The 19,308-nt window shown below is 40.4% G+C and overlaps 1 long non-coding RNA gene across 1 annotated transcript in view; it reads left to right on the top strand.

Annotated features, from left to right (window-relative positions):
* Positions 1–4,924, top strand: part of LOC308349666 — a 408,787-nt gene extending 403,863 nt beyond the window's left edge. The window contains exon 7 of the long non-coding RNA XR_013967479.1: positions 4,519–4,924. This is a non-coding gene — a long non-coding RNA (uncharacterized lncRNA). The remainder of the gene's footprint in view (positions 1–4,518) is intronic.
* Positions 4,925–19,308: the final 14,384 nt, after the last annotated feature.

The raw sequence follows: 19,308 nt of genomic DNA, 5'->3' as shown, positions 1-19,308 counted from the left end.
TTATTATTTTTGGCAAGGCGTGCACATTTCGGCTTTCCGGTGTATTACATCATTACATTGTATAATGCATCATAATGATAGAGTGAATAGAGATGAAGAAATGCCAGCGTCTGCTGCAAGTTAAAAGAGAGAGACATTGCATGCATTTTCAGCTGGGGAGGCTGCTGTTCAGCGAAGTGTTCTCTGAGATGAAACAAAGCTGCCTTCCCACTTGGCATTCACATTAATTGTGGACTTGCCAACCGGCCAGTTTCATTGGTGTATAAATTAGTGGGGAATAATTCCACTTGTCTCCAAAACCAGAATATCTGAGGAATGCTTCCTGAGGTGGTGACTTATCTGCTTTTCTGTGGTTTGTGCCCAGCTCCCAGCAAACCTCCAGGATCTGCTAAACGCAAAAAAAGCTCTGTGTCCTACCCTGGCATACCTGTGTGAGAGGTAATGGCTGTCGTTAGGGCAAATACAAGTTTTATTATTTTCAGCGGCATGTTTTGCAGATGTAGTAAAATAAATCATTTCGCAAATCCTCATTATTGAAAAATGAAAATCCATTGACATCTCCTGAGAGGAAATTTAAACATGCTGGTTGTTATTAATAATAATACTAGTAAATGCTAATTGAGAGTCGATGATCGTCTAGGAGCTGCCAATCAGGACATGTCAAAGGATGCTAAGATAACCAGTTACAAAGGAAAAGAAAATTCTAGTCAGCTCATTTGTTTTGTTACGTTTGTTTGCCATTGTGTTGCAAAATAGATGCTTCTTCAGTGACTAAAATATATTTTTTAATAATCCAGATTTAGCCAGATGTATTTGACACCGCCTCCTAAAGGGTCCTGTTTTTCTTAGTTCTGCCTCAGACGATTATAGTGAGGATAAATATATGGCCCAGGACTTTCAATGTCCCTTGAACCTTTTACATTAAAATTAACAGAATCTTAAACATTCACTCTTTCATTCCTTAACTGTGTGTGTATTGGGCGCTTTCTGCTGTGCTGGTGCCTGAGAGATAAAGGTAAACAACAGACTTGGAGCCTCTCTTCTTGGAGCTTGTGGTCCAGAGATCTAGATGTCCTTACGCCAGAATGTCTGGACGATTCTGGCCATACCGGGCTTTGTGCACTTGTGCACTTTGTGCACTTTGTGCACTCTCGAATCTGTTCTGAGAGTCACTCTTAGTTGGACCAGTTAGCCTTGAATTTACGGAGAGAGGCCACATTGGTATTAATATTTATTCAGTCTCCTTAAGCCTTAGTAGAAAGGAAAAGAAAAAAAAAAGTGTTAAACCATTTAGTTGGAAGCAATGGGTGTTTCCATTGTTACCTGTTTATATGTAGGCATCAAGGAGACTCACATTTTTTGTTCTTCAGAGAGTAGAGCATTTGGATTTTCACCAGCCCTGCAAGGCAAAGCTTACATAACCCAGTAAAATAGAGATATATTTAGTTATTGAGAAATTTGAATTTCTTAGCTAGCCAGCCAGCCAGTCAGTCCGTTACCTGGGTATTTGACTATATCCACACACATTGTAGCTGCCAAGTGCTTTACAATTTATTAAACGTTTTTGAATGCAGTACCTCATTTGCTTACTGGTGAAGATCATGGGCATTGGAGTCATTTAGATGAATAGGGCTGGGTTCAAATAGTGGTTCTGCCATATATTTATGAAGTGACCTTAAATTCTGTAAGCTTTGGTCTCCTTGTAAAATAAGGATAATAGCTATTTCACAGGGTTGCTATGAGAGACAATGAGATAATCCATTAAGCTAGCTTATGGGAAACACTCGATAGATGGTAGCTGTTTTTGTTGTGGTTGTTTTCTTAATAATTTCCAATCCTTATTACAACTTTATGAAGAAGCCTACTAATGATCCCACCATATCCTCCCATTTATTTTCATCTTCATGTGGCTGTACAGGCAGACTCCCTTTCCAGGAAGCTTCCCTTTTCTTCCTTCTAAGTATTTCCTGCCCGTTCCTGAGGGCTCAGTTGGAGGTTTTCTCCCTGACGTCAGCACTTGAGTTCAGTACTCCACAAAGACTTACCTAGCTTCACCGTATGGAAGTCACTACGTTAAGTGCTGCAAACACAGTAACAAAAATGGGAGAGATCATTGTCCCTGCCTCCACAGAGCTTACGTTCAATCAGAAGAAGCAGCCTCTCAACAACTATTGCAAAGATAAGTATTTACATGGGTTGGATGAAGTGCTCACAAGGTGAGCGGTATTAAGGAGGCAAATCCCTGGGGACTGACATGGTCCGGGGTCGGAAAGATTTCCCTGAGGAGGAGGTATTGGGTGGAGATCCAGAAGGTGATGATTAATCCAGGGGAAGAGGGTCAGGTAACATGCGGAGATAATCTACCACATTTTACCGCGTTCTTCACCTGTACAGAGCCTTGAGGAGGATGTAACCTGCCTTGTAAGAGCTTCTAATTTAGGGGAACACCTTTTCTGGCCACCAGTGAACAATGAGCTGCTTTTTCTTGGAAGCCCAGGAATGTTTACTGTCGGAAGTTTTTTTTTTTTTTTTTTTTTTTTTTTACTTCTTTCCAGATATGCATTGTTTATCCATTCATTCATTTATTTGAAAAATATTTATAGAACGTCTAGAGAGATTGTCCAGTATAGAAATATCCTCGCTTTACATGCATTTATGTAACCAACTGCCTTTAAGGTGTATGTTTATACCTCTAGATCTGTCTTGTTTACTCCATTACAGTCCCGACTGCAGAATCCAGGTCTCTCATCACTTTCTGTTTCATTCAGTAACTTGCACACAGTAGGCACTCAGTAGATATCGACGACCCCAGGTGAGCCCTGGGCCGATCTTTCACATGGCAATTTTCTGCCATACTTTTAAAATCCCTGGCAACATCTTGTGATGTTGAATGTTTCTAGCCTAACAAAAAACATAATTAGGAAGGTAAATCTGCTGAAGCTGAAACAAATCATTTAATTCATTCCACAAGCCAAATGGAAAATGATTTTGAGATTATCCACCGTATTGGGTTATCTGCTCTACTGCTCCGTACCATTAGCTCAGGCAGTTGGGAATTGCTTGCAATTCACAAAGAAGCAGATTGTGTTTGGTTTGCTTTGGCTGTGTACCCTCTTCTGAAGTGGCTGCAAGTCCTCTCCAATTCGGCGAAGGCAGCCAGTCTGGATGGCCAATAGGCCGAGTAGGGTTCTCCCATGTTGGTGTTTCTATGTAATGTGGGGCTCATGTATGCACGTATATGTCTGCCTCACTCCATTCTAGTTCCCCATCAGCTGAAGGTGGAGCCTCGTCCATACTTTGTCATCTGAATTTCTAGATGACCCATTGCTTCCTATTAACATTTCATCTTTCTTAGGAGCAAAAGTGACCCGATACTGTGTTTTCCAGGTCTATTTTCCTTTTGCAAGATGTAAGACACTGCCTCTGGTTCCAAGAGGCTCTGGAAAGATATCCAACCATATAGGAGCCCCCTTGCCCGTGGGAGGGTTTGGGATGCTGAGCTTTTTGCACAGTTGAATCCAGTCATGTACTTTAACATAGTTCACAGTGTTCTGAGATGTCTTCCTGCTTCCCTGGCTTTTGAAAGCTCACATGTCTAATATGGCAAAGTAGGGTAGCGCCATCATGAGACGCTTATTCCAAGCTTGGTGGAAACCTGCCTTAGACCAGCTTGCTTTATTCAGAAAGAGAAGAGCGGATAGAAGCTGTACTTCTGAAAGGTGCTGTTTTTAGGCATGAACTTTTAAGGGGCCTGGGGCCCAACACTGCAGTTTTAAAGAAGGTTCAGATGTCTATTCACAAAACCTGGGAGTGGACCCTTCAGTAACTGATTGACAGGGAAGATGGGGAACACATAGATGGAAAGGTAGATGGCAGATGATTATTAGAAACATATAGCACTGAGCCCTTTCTGGACTTGCTCCCTGTCTCACTAGGGAGTTACTTAGGTGGTCTTAAGAATTTTTCTTTTCAGCTCTGCTCAGTAAATCTGGCGGCCCTTCCCATCCTTTGGAGCTGTGAAGAGTGCAGTGACAATGGTACTTTGTGAGCCCAGAGGCTCCTGCAGGGCCAATATGGGCCATCCTGGCCAGGCTTCTGTGAGGCCAAGACAAGCAGACCCAGGCATTGGCAGGTGTCACACTCTATTAGGAAAGCTGCTTATGAGTTTGGCTGCATGTCCTCAGAATGTAGGAAGGCTGAAATCTTGGGGGAAATAAGTTAATAAAAAGAAAACACCTGACTCAAAGCAGGTTACTTAAATAGATTAGGCAATTTGCTAATATCATACTACAAATGATGCTTTTCTTATGCTAACCCAGATAGAATAAAAGACAACTGAGACTGTCTCATAAAAAGTGTCATAACTTTTGTATCAAAAATACTGTTGTAATCCAGATGCTTGGTTCCATCTACATTAGCATGAGAAAGACCACAGACTTCTAGATCTAGCATGATGGTAGTGTGGTTCTCCACAATAGAGACTTTTGCCTAGATTTTTTTTTTTTTTTTTTGCTCAAGGAGAACGCCCAAGCTATTAAAAAAAAGAAAAAAAGGACAAGATCATCTTAATCTCTAACAGCACTGAAGGACACTGGTTCCTGAACTGTGGTAGCAGTTCCGCCTGGATCTCCGTCCCCTGTGTGTGTTCTCATTACCTATGCCTCTGCTTGGAAGTTGACTAAAAAGGTAAATCAGGGCATGATTCTTACCGTGACGACTCTTGGTCATACAACCACAAGGAATTGAATTTGGCCAACAACCACATGAGCTTAGAAGAGGGTCCCAAGCTCTAGAAAGGGCCACAGCCCTGATGGACTCTGTGATTGCACTGCGATCGAGTAGAGAGCCCTGCTGAGCCAGAGGCCAGACCCCTGACCTGCAAGCAGAAACCGGGAGATAATAAATGCGTGTCATTTTAAGTCATGAAATTTGTGGTCATTTGTTCTATGGCAATAGAAAACCGGTACAGTGATTTTCTTCGGAAAATATCCCATCATAAAACTTAAGTAACAAAGTCACTGGGTGCATATCTAGGAGGCAGTGTGTAAAACTGCAGTGGACACACAACTTCTGCCTGTAGGCTGACGTGTGAAGCCAAGTGGATCTGTGCTCCTGCTGCCTCCAAGGGAGGAATACCTTCAGTGTGCCTGGGAAACTCGGGCCTGTCCCCTGTGTCCCTGCTGTCGCAGACTTCTTTTCAGCTGTCTTTGCAGGCACATACATTTGATCCGAGTGGGGATTATTAGTCCTGAGGGGCCTGGAGGGAGGGGTTGGTGGTGACACGTCTCTTTCCTCTCCCACCAGTCCTCACCCTCCTGGAATTTCAAGGAAAGCTGTTCACTGAGAATCCACAGGGTTATCCAGATAGACTTTCATGCTGGTCCTTTTGTGTTTCGCCCCAGGGAGAATCTGGCCAACTATATATTCATTGATATTTTCCCCATTATTTATTACCTAGACAGAATAGCATGATTAATTATTGATCATAGACTAGTAACTGATTAAAGTGTGGTTCTGATCAGCAGTCAAAAGTCATTTGTTTCCAGGCATTCATGGTTCCTGCATAGAGAGTGGCAAAACAATACTCTCTTTTCAGTGCATAAAATATGACACCTGTAGGCAGGCTGTAGTTATAAGCCAGCAATGGAGCTCTTCGACTGTACTTTGTCTTAATAAATGGGAAATAATGATTTGCCAAAAGAGAGAAACTGTTTGGAAGATTTACATGTAGAGAATACAATGTGAAGTATAATAGGAGGATTCTAATTAGAATTGTTTCTCATGGACTGAATGCTTTGCTGAAGAGAAACTCACTAGGAATAGCTCTTTACCATCTGGGAAGCATATCAAATTTTGTTTCATTCTGACTTTATTTCTGGGTTTATTCTCCTTCTCCACCTCGTCTTCAATCTCCCCTTCTCTTCCTCTCCCCCTTCCTTCCTGGTTGCCTCCCTCTCTCCTATCTTTATACCTTTCATTGGATAGTTTGCATCAGGGGTAGGCAGACTGGGGTCTGTGGGTCAAATCTGGCCACCACCTGTTTTTGTAAATAAAGTTTTGGAGCACTGCCAGGCCCCTTTGTTCTCATACTGTGTGTAGGTGCCTTTGGACTACAATGGCAGCTACACAGTTGTGATGGGGACCATGTTGCTGCAAAGCCTAAAATGTTTACTTTCTGGCCATTTACAGAAGAGAGTATGCTGACCCGTATTTTATGTGCCGGGCACTGGGGACACAGTCCCTACCATCCATGGTTTCTGTTATGTGACTGTCTAATTATACTATGTTGTGGAGGGTAGGGTGATGGACATCTGAATGAAGTACCGTGGGAACCAGGGGATATGTTTAAGAAGTGGGATGAGAGGATGACATCTGCAGTGAAGGTAATATTTGAGCTGGAAGTTTCCTGGCAGTTTGGAAGTGGAGAAAAGGAGTCAGGACTTGAATCTTATAGCTCAGGTATTTTATTTCAGCCCCACAAAACACCCAACCCAAAGTTGCATTTCCTTCTTTGGATGATATACTTTTTTTTTTTTTTTTCTGGCCAGTTATTAGTGGGTCTTCAGCATAGAGACATCTCAAGATGTGGATGGTTTTGTGGAATCTAAGTTTTCTCTTGGATATTAGAACCTAGTGAATTGATAGAGTCGAGCTTCCAATGGTGGAGAGTGGCAGGAGGTCCTGATTGGCCAAACTGTTTCAGACCTCCAGGGATGCTTACAGAAGACACTGCTTTCGTCTTGAAAATTTTAAGGGCATGTCTTCATTACTCTGATAATTGCAAATGGAGTCAGTTGGCACCAGATGACGAGGAGACTCCCACATGCCCACAGACAGAGATGGCCTTAGGGTTTGTAGCAGTATTTTCTGCAAGAGAGAGGTGTCCCTGAAGTTTTGACAGTGAGCTCCCTCCACCCCCTGCTATGAACTTGGCTGGAAGCTAAGTTCATTCCAGAAACAAGCAAACAGTATAATTTTTCTTCTGTCTTCTAGAAAAGTGTTCAAACCCAGAGTGGGGTTCATTTTAGGAATCTAGTTTAGTCCACCCAGGATACTTTCCAGGCCAAGCAAAGACAGAAACCCAATTATAAAAATCAAGTAAAGACCAGAAGCCAAGTTCAGATTTAGGAACTCTTTTTCCATCAGAGTAAAAAGTAGAATTGGTACGAGTTTGCTTTCTAGAAAAAAGGAAATAGTGGAAGAATTCTAGAAATTACTTGAAATTGAATTTTTTAAATATTGGGCAAGCAAGCCTTTGCCAAAGAAAGAAAATAAAGCTGACTAGAATGGATGAAACCATCCCACTTCATCTCCCAGTTTTCAAGATGTCAGTTCCTGTGTGAGAAGATTTTAATCCAAGATTTCTAAGGCAAAAGGAACTCCCCTTTATTGAATGTGGATTGAATAACAGTTGAGTGACATGACATATGCTGACTTTTAAACTTACACATAAACCCCTGGATTTTGTCCCTGGAGCTGTTAGGTGCTCTTCTCTAGAAACTGTAGAGACTTCTGGCATACCTAGGAAAGGTAATGGTGTCAAGTTAGGAACCTAAGAATTGAGCCAACCAGACTTGCTCTTAAATCTCCGCTCTCCATTTCTTAGCCCGAGGCCTTGGTCAAGTCACCTGATTTCTCTGAACCCTGATTTCTTCATCTGTAAAAGGGGGGGTAGTAATAGTGATATGATGTAGCAATTGTGAGATTTTTATGAAGCAGTTGGCATCATGACCAGCATGTAGTAGGTGACTAATAAATCCTTGCTGTTCTTATTTTTAGTTTGACGTTACAGTAATTTGATTTCCTAGAAGGTTTGGAATATTCAAGAGTGACATGGACTTTCAAGTTCACTCTTTTGCCCACATGCATTTGGAATGTGCTCACCACGTCAATTTAAATCACTATGGTGCTTACCAAGCAATTTATGAGCACAGATTTCTGAATGTCTGCTTGAAGAATGGACAACAGAAAGGACAATGGCGTCTTTAGGAGACAAGTCTATTTACTCAACAGCCACTGAAAAGGCATTATGCGTCAGACACTGGGCAATGGCTCAGGAGACAAAGATAAATAAAATATTGTTCTTGGCTCATGGTTTTACGGTCTAGTTACTCTATGGACATGTTAACAGAAGATTATAATTCTGTATAAAAAGTGCCATGGTGGAATCTGTGGGATTCAGATGGCAGCAAGGGGACAGGAAAGGCCTCATGGAAGAAGCTTTTGAGCTGAAATTCAAAGAACAAGCAGGTGTTTTTCAGGCAGGCAGGTGAGGGGAGGACATGCCAGGCAGAAGGAACGATGCAGAAAGACACCGCGGTAGTTCAACACTGCTGGGGTAGAAAGCACATGTAGCATAGAGTGGAGGGAACTGCAGCTGGACAGGTTGGCTGAGCCCTATGTGCCCCACAAAGGCATTCTATTTTAATCCTGTAGGTGGGAGGGAGCCATTGAGAAGTTCTGAGCAGATGAGTCACATGATCCAATATGCTTTCTAGAAAGATAATCTGGTTGGCAATGTGTAGGACTAATTGGAGGCAGGGAGGCAGGGAGGCAGGGAGATAGATGAGTTATGAGGCCTTTGCTGCAAGTACCTAGGCAAGAGATGATGTTCCAACCCAGGATTGTGGCAGTTAAGAAGAAGGGAGGGCATGTGAGTGATGCTGAAGAGATAGGAACTGAAGAGATAGATGGACATTATTGGAGTAGAGTCTGTTTCAGGTCCACAGGTCATCTGAGATCTCCTGTGATCTGAGGTGGGATCTAGACCACAGAATGGGTTCTCGCTGGTTTCATCTGGGAGACCACTATTGGCCTGCTTACGTTAGCTCCTTGAATCTGTAAATGGGACCAGAGACTCATTCCTCCAAGGTCAATTCTTACTGATTGATGTGAAGTTGCATATTTCACAATGGGTCAGTCTAAGTACAGATTCAATGTCCACGGTCTGTGAGTCTTCATTTATCATCAAAAGGAAGTAGTCTGTCAAAAATGGACAATTCACATTTTCCCTACAAATTCTGGGTTTTTGGAAGGCAGCTATGCTCACCACTATACCACCAACGCAAATTCTGGGTTTTTGGAAACTGAATAAAACTCTACTCTCTCAAAGATTATATTTAAATATTATACTATTTACTATCCACACATATATCTGTCCATCCATCACTTAATACTGGTGATGAGCCATAAAAACTACCTGTGAATTTTAACAGGTAGTATGAATCCATTTACCAAATGTTACTAGCATGAAAGAGTCAGGAAAATTCGAAATATAGATATGGAAACATCTTTTGTCAAATCTAAAATCCACAAAGCCTCTTTGTTTGCTTGCTCTCATAATGCAAATCTTGTGTTTGTTAATATCCAGTATGCAATTTTGTAAACATGGCATAAGCATTTTGCACATATAAGATTGTGTGTGTGTGTATGAGTGAATAGAATGTTTCTTTTTCAAAAAGTACTTGCTAATGAAGTAATTAGTAGGGACATATTTTTTTGCTTTGTGTGTATGTGTGTGTATAAATATGTGTGTGTATATATATACACACATATATTCATATGTATATATACATATATATTCAGTCTGATTCTTAATATATGCTAATCTTCATAGCACATGTAATATTAAAAGAAAATTTGGTAATACTTTAAATGTCCTATCATTGTGAATTCATTTTATATTCATTGTAATAGCATTGATCAAAATGAATTCATTTGGTATTCATGTAGATGTCACATGTACTTCCATAGGTGTTTCATTGTAAATTAGCATTTCTCAGAGGACACTTAAAATAAGTGTTACTGAAAGTCCTCATTACACATATTGCCGAGATTAGTACATTAAGGATCATGTACTTACATAGTACTAATGCATTTCTGCCACTTAAAATACTACATTACCCATTTCTGATATCTAGCAAATATCTAAGGCAATTTCGAGAATTACTGACATCCTAAAGGAAGTGGTACTTTTATGATTAGGCAGGTTGCCTATATTTTGCTCTGATTTTTTTTAAAACTAAAGTTCTGTTAGATATAAAAAATAATTAAAAATGAAATTTATGTGATAACAACAGTGGTTTTTAAATAATTTTCATATAGTCAGGCATACAAAGAAAGTAGAACCATATGTAATCTTATTTTTGATCAATAACCTTGCTTAAAAAATCAAGTGAAATGTAAATTTTGTGGACCAGACTATAGATGTGTCAGGGAAACACTGAATTCTTGGATGTACCAGTTTTGAGCTTGACTTATCTCAGATACAACAAACAAACACACAAGCAGATTAAGGGCCATTCATCTTTGTGATTTATGCTATCTTTGTAACTCTCCCATTGCTCTTTGGGGTAAAAATATATGTTGTGATCATCATGGATGTTGGGAGGATATAATGGTGGCTCACCTGGGTGGCGTTTGGCTGCAGGGGAGTACATCAGTAAGTCAAAGTGTGGTTGGCTCTTCTCAGCTTCCTGAGAAGTCTGACAGACAAAGGGGGAAGGTTCTGATGCCTGACATGGTAGTAGCCACAGGCTTGCAGATCAACCAGGTACAGTAGGGATAAATTTGGGATTTATCAGGATATTCAGAGTGTTGGTTGGGATGTCTGTCTTAAAGTCACACTCAAAAAGATGTAATGTATGCTTTGAAGAATAGCATTTCCTAGTACACTGTTAGTGGGAATACAGAATGTTCAGCTGCTACGGAAAACAGTATGGAGGTTCCACAAAAAATTAAAAATAGAACGACCATATGATCCAGCAATCCAACTTCTGGTATTTATCCAAAAGAATTAAAATCAGCATCTCAACAGATATAGCTTTCCCATGTTCATTGAAGCACTGGTCACAATATTTTGGAAACAACCTAAATATCTGTTGATGGATAAATGAATAAAGCAACTGTGGTGTGTACAGACAATGGAATATTATTTAGCCTTGATAAAGAGGGAACTTTTGTGATATTCGACAATATACATGAATCTTGAGGATATTATGCTAAGTGTAATAAGCCAGTCACAGAAAGATAAATGCATGATTCCACTTCTATGGGATATCTAAAATTGTCATGTTCACAGACCTAAAGAGTGGAATGATATTTTCTAGGAGACAGGGGAGGGAGGAAATGGGGAGTTGCTACTCAAGGAGTATAAAGTTTTAATGAAGCAAGGTAAGTTCTAGAAATCTGCTGTACAACATTATATCTATAATAGACAACACAGTATTGTAAACTTAAAAAATCTGTTGAGAAGGTAGATATCCTGTTAAATGTTCTTACCAAAATAAAATTAAAATCAAGTAAAATAAAATTAAGAATGCACTAGATTTTAGGATCATGTAAGGGAAAACCCATAGATAGTGCTTCTAGGACATACCCAGTCATCAAATGTAGGTCCCAAGTTCTTTTCCTTTTTAGATTCTTTTGTTTTTGTCTTCCTCTCTGCATGGGCTGTTTGCTGTCTACACCTGGTACTGCATTGAAGGGCTGCCCCGAGAAGGACTTTCCCCCCTTAGCCGCACCAGCACTGTGGGGAGACAGCACCTTATTTGGCGCTGACTCAGGGGGAGCCAAGTTTCCAGCAGGCTACCAACTCACACCTGCAGAATTTGCCGCACATCCGTTTTGCAAACACACAAAATGGGTAATTGGGCACACAAATGCCTATTTGCATTGCAATTTGGCATTTGTATACACAGTGATGGATTTTTTTTTCATGTGCAAATGTGGGGGATGCAAGTGCAAAATGGATGTCCTCAAGAAGGGGCGCCTTTAAAAACATATATATCTTTTCAGAATCCTGCTAGAAATTTGAGGAGTGCCAGGGAAATAGGTAGACACATGGGTGGATGTCTTTTACTTTTATTTCCCCTCCATTCAGGAAAAGTCCTGATAGCATTTGTTCTTTTTTGAGGAAGGGCTACTTTTTCCCAAGTAGGCAGAGGGACATCCAGGCTTTTTTCACCATAATAAAAGATTTATCTAAGGTATTACAGAATCAGCTAATAAATAGTAATTACTTTAGCTCTAATGAAATGTGAGGAGATTTTACATTCTTCAGGTGGTTGGCACTTTATCACACGTGCCATACACTTGTTTTGAGGTGCCTTGCTCTGTGTTTATGTTATACTCGCAAACACGGAAATGTTAGGAACCATAGATTTTTTTTTTTTAATAACTAATCAGAACGATGCAGAAAAAAATAACGGTGGCCCTTTGTACAAAGAATGGAGGCAGTGTGGAGGTGTTCCACATGTTTCAGCTCATTTTCTGGTTTCTGTTTGTTGTGTCTGGCCCTGTCCCTTTACGCTGCAGTGTTGCTCATTCAAATCTCGTCATGTCTGGAGGGACTCAGGAAAAGAAGCTGTGAGTACCCACCTGAGGGGACCTAGGCTATGGCCCAGGACTATGCTTTGCTGGTCACTGACCTATATCTGTCTGCTGTCCCTGGCTCTTGCCCCTGGTACTGTATGAGTCCATATTTTCCTCAGATCTCTTCTGCTTTTAGCAATTTGTAAGACCATGTCTTGGTTCTTTTGGGTGCTGGCTTTCCTGCTTGGTTGGGCTTCTACTTTCTTTGCTTTGGCAGTGCCTGTGACACTTTGTGGAATGTGCTTCTAGGAGATCTTGACCTGCGGCCAAGAGATGGTTCAGACTTGAACTTCTGCCCGACACCTACGGGTATTGATCAAGGCTTTGGCCCTGGCTCTCCACTTCTTTCTCTGCATGTTCTTACTCTTTGTGAGCTGGGGCACACTCACGCCTTCCATTACCACCTGTAGTCTGATCTGCACCGCCAGCCCATTTTTTTCCAGCTTCATTGTGTTGTCCTTATCTCTCATTTAACATGCCTACAACCAGATCTGGTTCCCTCGTTTAATTTCCTCTTACTATAGTACTTGACTTGCTGTCTCAATCTTTTCCTCTTCCAGGCTTTTTGTCCTCATTGGTGTCTGTCTTTTCTTGCCACGTCTCATCCCAAGGGCCATCAAGTCTCATCGAGACCCCTTTTGAAATGTCTCTTAGGTTCTAAGCCTTTCTCTTTACTACAGCCTCCTCCATCTGGTGATATTCACTGCCTGAGATGTCTTCTTGCTTCACTGTTGTTTCATTAAATACTCTGGTTACTACGGCTTTCATCTGATTATGAGCTAAAGAGCTCCATATTGACTGATCAAGTTCCCACTACCCATTCTGATCTTCAAGGCACGTATTCAACATTATTTCCCACAGTAATCACGGTAAATTCCTTAACAGCTCTCATTTCAGACTTTTCTCTTCATTTACCCCCATATGTGTCTCTCCCACCCACCTCTGTTTTTTTCCGTTTGGATTTCTCAACCAGGAATGTTTTTTCTTCCTCTTATTTATCTGACCCCCAAACAACCCTTGAAGTCTCCACAAATCCTAGTTCCTTATAAAAAAAAAAAATCCCTACTTTTAATTATCTCAGACCAACACAATTTTCCTGACTCTGCACCCTACAACATCGAGAGCCCTACACCAGTAGTTCTAGATAGATCAAGCATCTCCTTGAATTCTTTTTTTCATGTCTTACACTGGACTGGAATTTCCTTAAGTATAGTTATTCTGCTTTATAATTTCATGCCCTTTGCAGTACTTAGCACAGTGCTTGTCATAGGGAAAATGCTCATTTAATATTTCTTGACTTTGTCTTCGTATTTCAGAGGGCTGGAGGTTAGAAGAGGAGGTTGAGGAGTTAGTAGCGGGGGATGTCCTAAAGCTCTGTTAAAAATTCCCTATTTACAGTGCTGCAGGCACACCAGGTTGTTGTTATTGTTTTAAATTTAAACTTTGGTTCCTTCCCTTTCCTCCCCCTCCAGAGTAACAAGGGCCTAATAGGCTTCATGAGTAAGTGCCTATTTTTATTAAAGACAAGTGTAATCTTTTGTAGACCAAATGTCCCTATCATAAATGCTAACAGAGAAGAATATTAGGACTCATTTATTTATGAACCTGTTAATAATGAGGTGCAGTTATGAAAAAAGGCTTCCTCAGCAAAAGCTCCTGAACAAACAATGCACACTGGGGAGAAAGAAGCTAGTTAGCCTTCTTGACTTAGATAAAGCTATGGAGAAATGACAAGTGCCAGTAATTAGCACAGCTTCTTCAACAAGATAACCCTATACATCTTTGTCTATTTCAATCACCAAAGACTCCGATTCAGTGTAAAATTAAACCTTGGATGCCATCAATTTCTGTTAACCTCTTTATATTGTTCTGTGTTCATGCCTATGTGATAGATAGATTTTGTCATTTTATTAAATGGTGACATCTCTACAGACACATGACCTAAAAAATCTCTTTGCTCCTTAGTAAAGTATTCCTGATCTTCTTCTAGTATGTTTTACAACCAGGGGACTAGGTTTATTCCCACATCCCATTGGTGAACTCCTAGTCTTTAGGAACTTGACACTTTGGTTTGTTTGAGCTACCCTGCTTTTTTTTGGCTGTTAACCCCAAACCTGCCCTTCCCCGAGTAATAGTCAGGGTCTGGCTTCTGGATCAAGCTGTTATATTCACATACCTATCAAGAAAACTCTGATTTGAAGCATCTTCTCCCTTCATGTTTATTTCTTCCTTCCCACTCAACTCCAGTCTCTAGGCTACTTTAAAGGCTCCTGATTACCTATGACTTCAGCTGTTCACTTTAATCTGGGCTATTTTGAAGTTGTAATGCCTAGTATTCTTTGCTGCCAATAGACTTTTATTAATTTATTTTTTATTGTTGTAAGGAGTAGCAGTAAGCTACATCCAAATTGGGAAATAACCGGAAATGATACAAAACCACAGTTTGGCTTCAGGGTCCAGGTTTATCTACAGTGTCTTGGGTAGACTCATGTTGAAGCCAGTGGAACCAATAAGCATTGCATATTTTCAGTTGTTCCCCCAGGCCCAGCTTAAGGTCAGTGTGTTGCTTAAGTCTGACGCACCTCTGTGTCCTGGCACAAGGGAACGTCATGCAGTTTAGAGGAAAAGTATACAGAGCTGTTTCCATCTAATGTGTGCTAAATTCCCTACTCTTCCTCACTAACTTTCTTCCAAAGTTTATTTCATTAAAATGTTTATTACCATTTAATTTGGCTCAGGTCTGCAGTCCCTCCTGTCCTTTTCTTAGGGACCTCGCTTCTCTGGTTGAGTAATATTTGTGTTTTAATGTGCTTACCCCACCTTTTCTTAACTATGTTGTGATCTTTTCTCTTTCCATTCCATAGCAGGCTTGCTCCTTTATGGTGAGAAAGGTGCCAAAATTTAACTCCTGTAGACTCCTTTCCCTTTGATCCCTGATTGCAGTGGGTCCCGGGGAAATATTACAAGCTATCATTTACATATGTATTTACACAGTATTTTAAGATACACGTTATCTAGCCAGTAGAGCAAAACAGCTTACAACAATAAATGGAATAAAGCACACTTAGTGTTTAAAAGCACAGGTTGCTTTATGGTAAATGCTGAGGGAGCCTTTGCAACAGAGCCGATTATCAAGGGCACGTTGTTCAGGGTCTTCACCGTGTAGTGATTGTTTGCTGTGACCTGCAGCTTGGCCCTATGGCTTAGTTAGAGAGGAACTTTGAGTAAAAAGGCCATTATATTTTACATTTGCGAAGTTTTGGGTAGTTGAAGAAAGAGGTAGTGATGGGAAAAGAAAGGCAGAAAGGAAATTAGAAAGGAAAAGAGATTCGGAGAAAAGAACATTGATACTTTGGAAACAAAACCCACCTAGAGAGCTCTTCTGAGTGAAAAAGACATCACCATGGGAATGACATACAAAATGCACCTTTCGCTTGTAAGTGGCTGTGATGGAATATTTGGATGATTAGCCAGCCTCCTGAAAACCATCTCCAACAAACTTAGGAGAGGACACCCTGAATCAGCACAAATAAGAATTCTGTCTGAGAGCTCCACCAGAAAAACAAACAATACGGCCACAAAAGGAGTAATTTTTAGAGGGGGAGTGGCTGTCCAATTTATATCTCTAAATGTTGAAAAGTTTATGGAATGCAGTGCTCCAAGTCATATTCACATTTTTCTTCACTCTGTTCTGGCTCCTCTGATTTCTGATTATTTTGTTTCCCCTCTAAAACGTCCAGGGCTAGACAAGACTCTTTGATGTGACTGCCACTTCCACCCTAGCCCTCCCACCTGCACTCATCTTCCCTATCTTTCCCCTGTGTGGCCTGAGCTTTAACTCTCTTCTCCAGACACTTCCCAACTTTTCATGTGTTCTCTAAGTGTTCCTCCCCTATTTAAAAAAAAAAAAAAGAAAAGAAAGAGAAAGAAAGAAAAAAGAAAAAAAAAAAAAGCTCGTGTGGTTTAATTTTCATTATTTTTAGGTGTTAAGTTTTAGATTAGCACACTATGTCTTAAACCACTGTATTAGAATGCTGCTTGACTCACTTCCAAATTGAAGACCTTTTAAAAAAATTGAAGCAGTCCAATAATTTTAAATCACTCTACACTGTGCATTGCAATTTAAAATTATTGGAGTGCTTCAAATTTTTATAAGCCCTTGAATTTGGAAGTGATCAAGGTTCTAGGCATACTCAGTGTAGAGCAATTTAAAATTATAAGAGCTGTCAAATTTTTATATAAGCACTTCAGTTAGAAAAGGGATTTGGGTTCTGGGCATGTGCAGAGAAGAGCCATTTAAATTATTAAAAGTACTTCAATTTTTTTTTTCCCCAAGCACCTGATTTTGGAAGAGTTTTGGTTTGTGCAGCCTAAAGTGACAACTTCCTTTGAGAGAATCTGTGTAAAGAGACTTTCAATCTTTCAAATAAGGCCAGCACTGTGGGGATGTGAAGTAGGTAGCTGCCTTTCTGGGGTGAGCTGGAGGACACAAGGAGAGTGTCTCTGTGGCTTGGCTTCTTGTCACTTTTGAAGTCCTTTGTTTGGTAAAGGCATTGCTAATTTCTATTAACTCTTCTGATACACTAAGAGCATGGCCCTGGGGGACTCAAGACTCACAAATATTTTGGTAGAGAGGGGAGGGAGACAAGTCTCTTGATAGGAACCCTGTTTCTGGGGATGAGTTTCTGGTCATCTTGCATGGGGTCTCTCAGACCCTGAGACTGTGGCTGAGAACATACCAGGTGGCCTCAGAGTAGGGCAAGAACGTAAAACTGACTTTGTGTGTCAAGATTTTATTGAGAATTGATCCCCTCCCCCACTTAAGCTAATCATTAAAAAAGGTGGATTCCATGGTACTTTTAATGTTCATTTGCATTACGGCTTGCCCAGGATATCAATTTTCTCTTTTCTGAGAAGTGAAATATTATTCATCTGAAGCATTTTAAGGAGAAAATTGAAAGGAAGGTAGAATCGATAGGTTCAGCTTTAAGGTTGATTTTCCTTATTTCAGCTTTTGGTTGGGAGGTTCAATGATGTGAAGGAAAAAGAAGGGAAAAAAATTTAAAAAATGAAAATAATATTTCTCCTTCAAAGGTTTATTTACAACAAAGGAAAGGGAAGATAAATGATGTAAAATTTAGGCACTTTGCAACTGTGATTTTTATTAATTTCTCACCTCAGCAAGATTTAGATGACCATTTCAAATATTTACCTTTATAAGAAATATGACAGTCATGTTGCCATATATGACTATGCCATTTGGAAAATGTTTGTGGGTCCTTGAATTTCTTAAAGGGAAAATGGCTTTAAATCAGGAAACCTGAACATGAAAAAACCATTCAGTCTTCTGAACTTCTTCAGAGGGACGTTGGTTCTTTTTGAAAGTTGAAATGCTCATTGTTGTGGAGTGTGAAGTATTCAGTTATCCAAAGTTCTTATAAAGGCACAAAATGAAACTTCCTAAGGGCTCTACGTATTTATCATCTTCTCTCCCAGGAACATACAGCTGTGACAGTGAGCCAGCAAATACGCTGGCCTCACACAGAGCTCTGAGCCTCCCTTTCCTTGCCTGCAGGTAAAAGGGATGCCGGTCCTTCCTCTTTCTTTGAGCTGGGGACTGAGCTAGTGTTTGGAAAACGGAAACCACTTAACTTGGTAATCTGCCCTTCCTTTAAGAGTTGTCCAGAGTGTAGCTTACGTCCATGCCTTTGTCAGCAAACTCATGTGGGCCCTGTGGAAGTTCGATTCAGAGGTCAGCAGGCTTTCCTCTATCCAGGCCATGGGCATGGGCCAGTGTTGCGGCTCACCAGTCTTTGTCCCTCAGACAATGGCATGAGACACTGTTTCACAGTTAGCAGTGCAAGAACAACTTCCTGTGTCATTCAGGCCAGATGAGTTTGGAGTTAAAATGTCATTCTGTTAATCTAAAAGTTAACATATGAAAAAAAGAAACCAATAAAAGTTAACAATTAATAAATAAATCAATTAAATCACCATCTGTTTATCAAATATGAGTCATTGTATTAGGTGCTAAAAGATACAAAGATAAATGAGAAATAGTCTTTCTCAAGGAATAACAATAGAAAGACATGAACACAAAAGGCTAGAATATAAGGTATTATATTTTATTATTTTTTGAAAAGATGTATTTATTTTAGAGGGAGAGAGAGTGTGAGCATGGGTGGGGGAGGGGCAGAGGGAAAGAATCTCAAGCAGACTCTGGCTGAGGGTGGAGCCCAATGCAGAGCTGGATCTCATGACCCAGGAGATTAAGACCTGAGCCCACGGTGCCCCAGTATTATGATGTATTTTTTTAAAAATATTTTATTTACTTATTTGACAGACAGCGATCACAAGCAGGCAAAGAGGCAGACAGAGAGAGAGGAAGGGAAGCAGACTCCCTGCTGAGCAGAGAGCCCGATGCGGGGCTCAATTCCAGGACCCTGAGATCATGACCTGAGCCGAAGGCAGAGGCTTTAACCCACTGAGCCACCCAGGCACCCCTTATGATGTATTTTTATAATAGATATAAAACATGATAAAATATAATGCCTATTCAATATTATTATTGCTTTTTATTTTGGGGGCCTGACTCATTGCAGTATTCCTACTGGTATTTTTAGTCAATAAATAAATACTAATTAGATGTAAAAAGTAGATGGGATACAAACCAAATACTTGAACAAGTCTTCTCAAATCTGGGCAATATGAAAATAACCTGGGGGGTGAAGAGGGGGCTTCAAAATGATGACTCCCCAGGAGTCATCAAAAATCCCTAGGGATTTTGATTGAATTAGAATGGGAAGTTACCTTTTTAAAAAGCTAGGTTCTAGGGACCTCATGGGAGAGAATAGTGAACCACACTTGGAAAGCAAGCAGAGGTGGTTTTTAGGGGATGTTGGAGCCGGATGGATGGGTATCATTTATTTAGACAAG

The sequence above is a fragment of the Martes martes genome (genome assembly GCF_963455335.1).
Source record: "Martes martes genome assembly, chromosome: 9".
Classification (NCBI taxonomy): Eukaryota; Metazoa; Chordata; class Mammalia; order Carnivora; family Mustelidae; genus Martes; species Martes martes.
The sequence above is the reverse complement of the archived record's forward strand: the minus strand, read 5'-3'. Positions and strand labels throughout refer to the sequence as shown.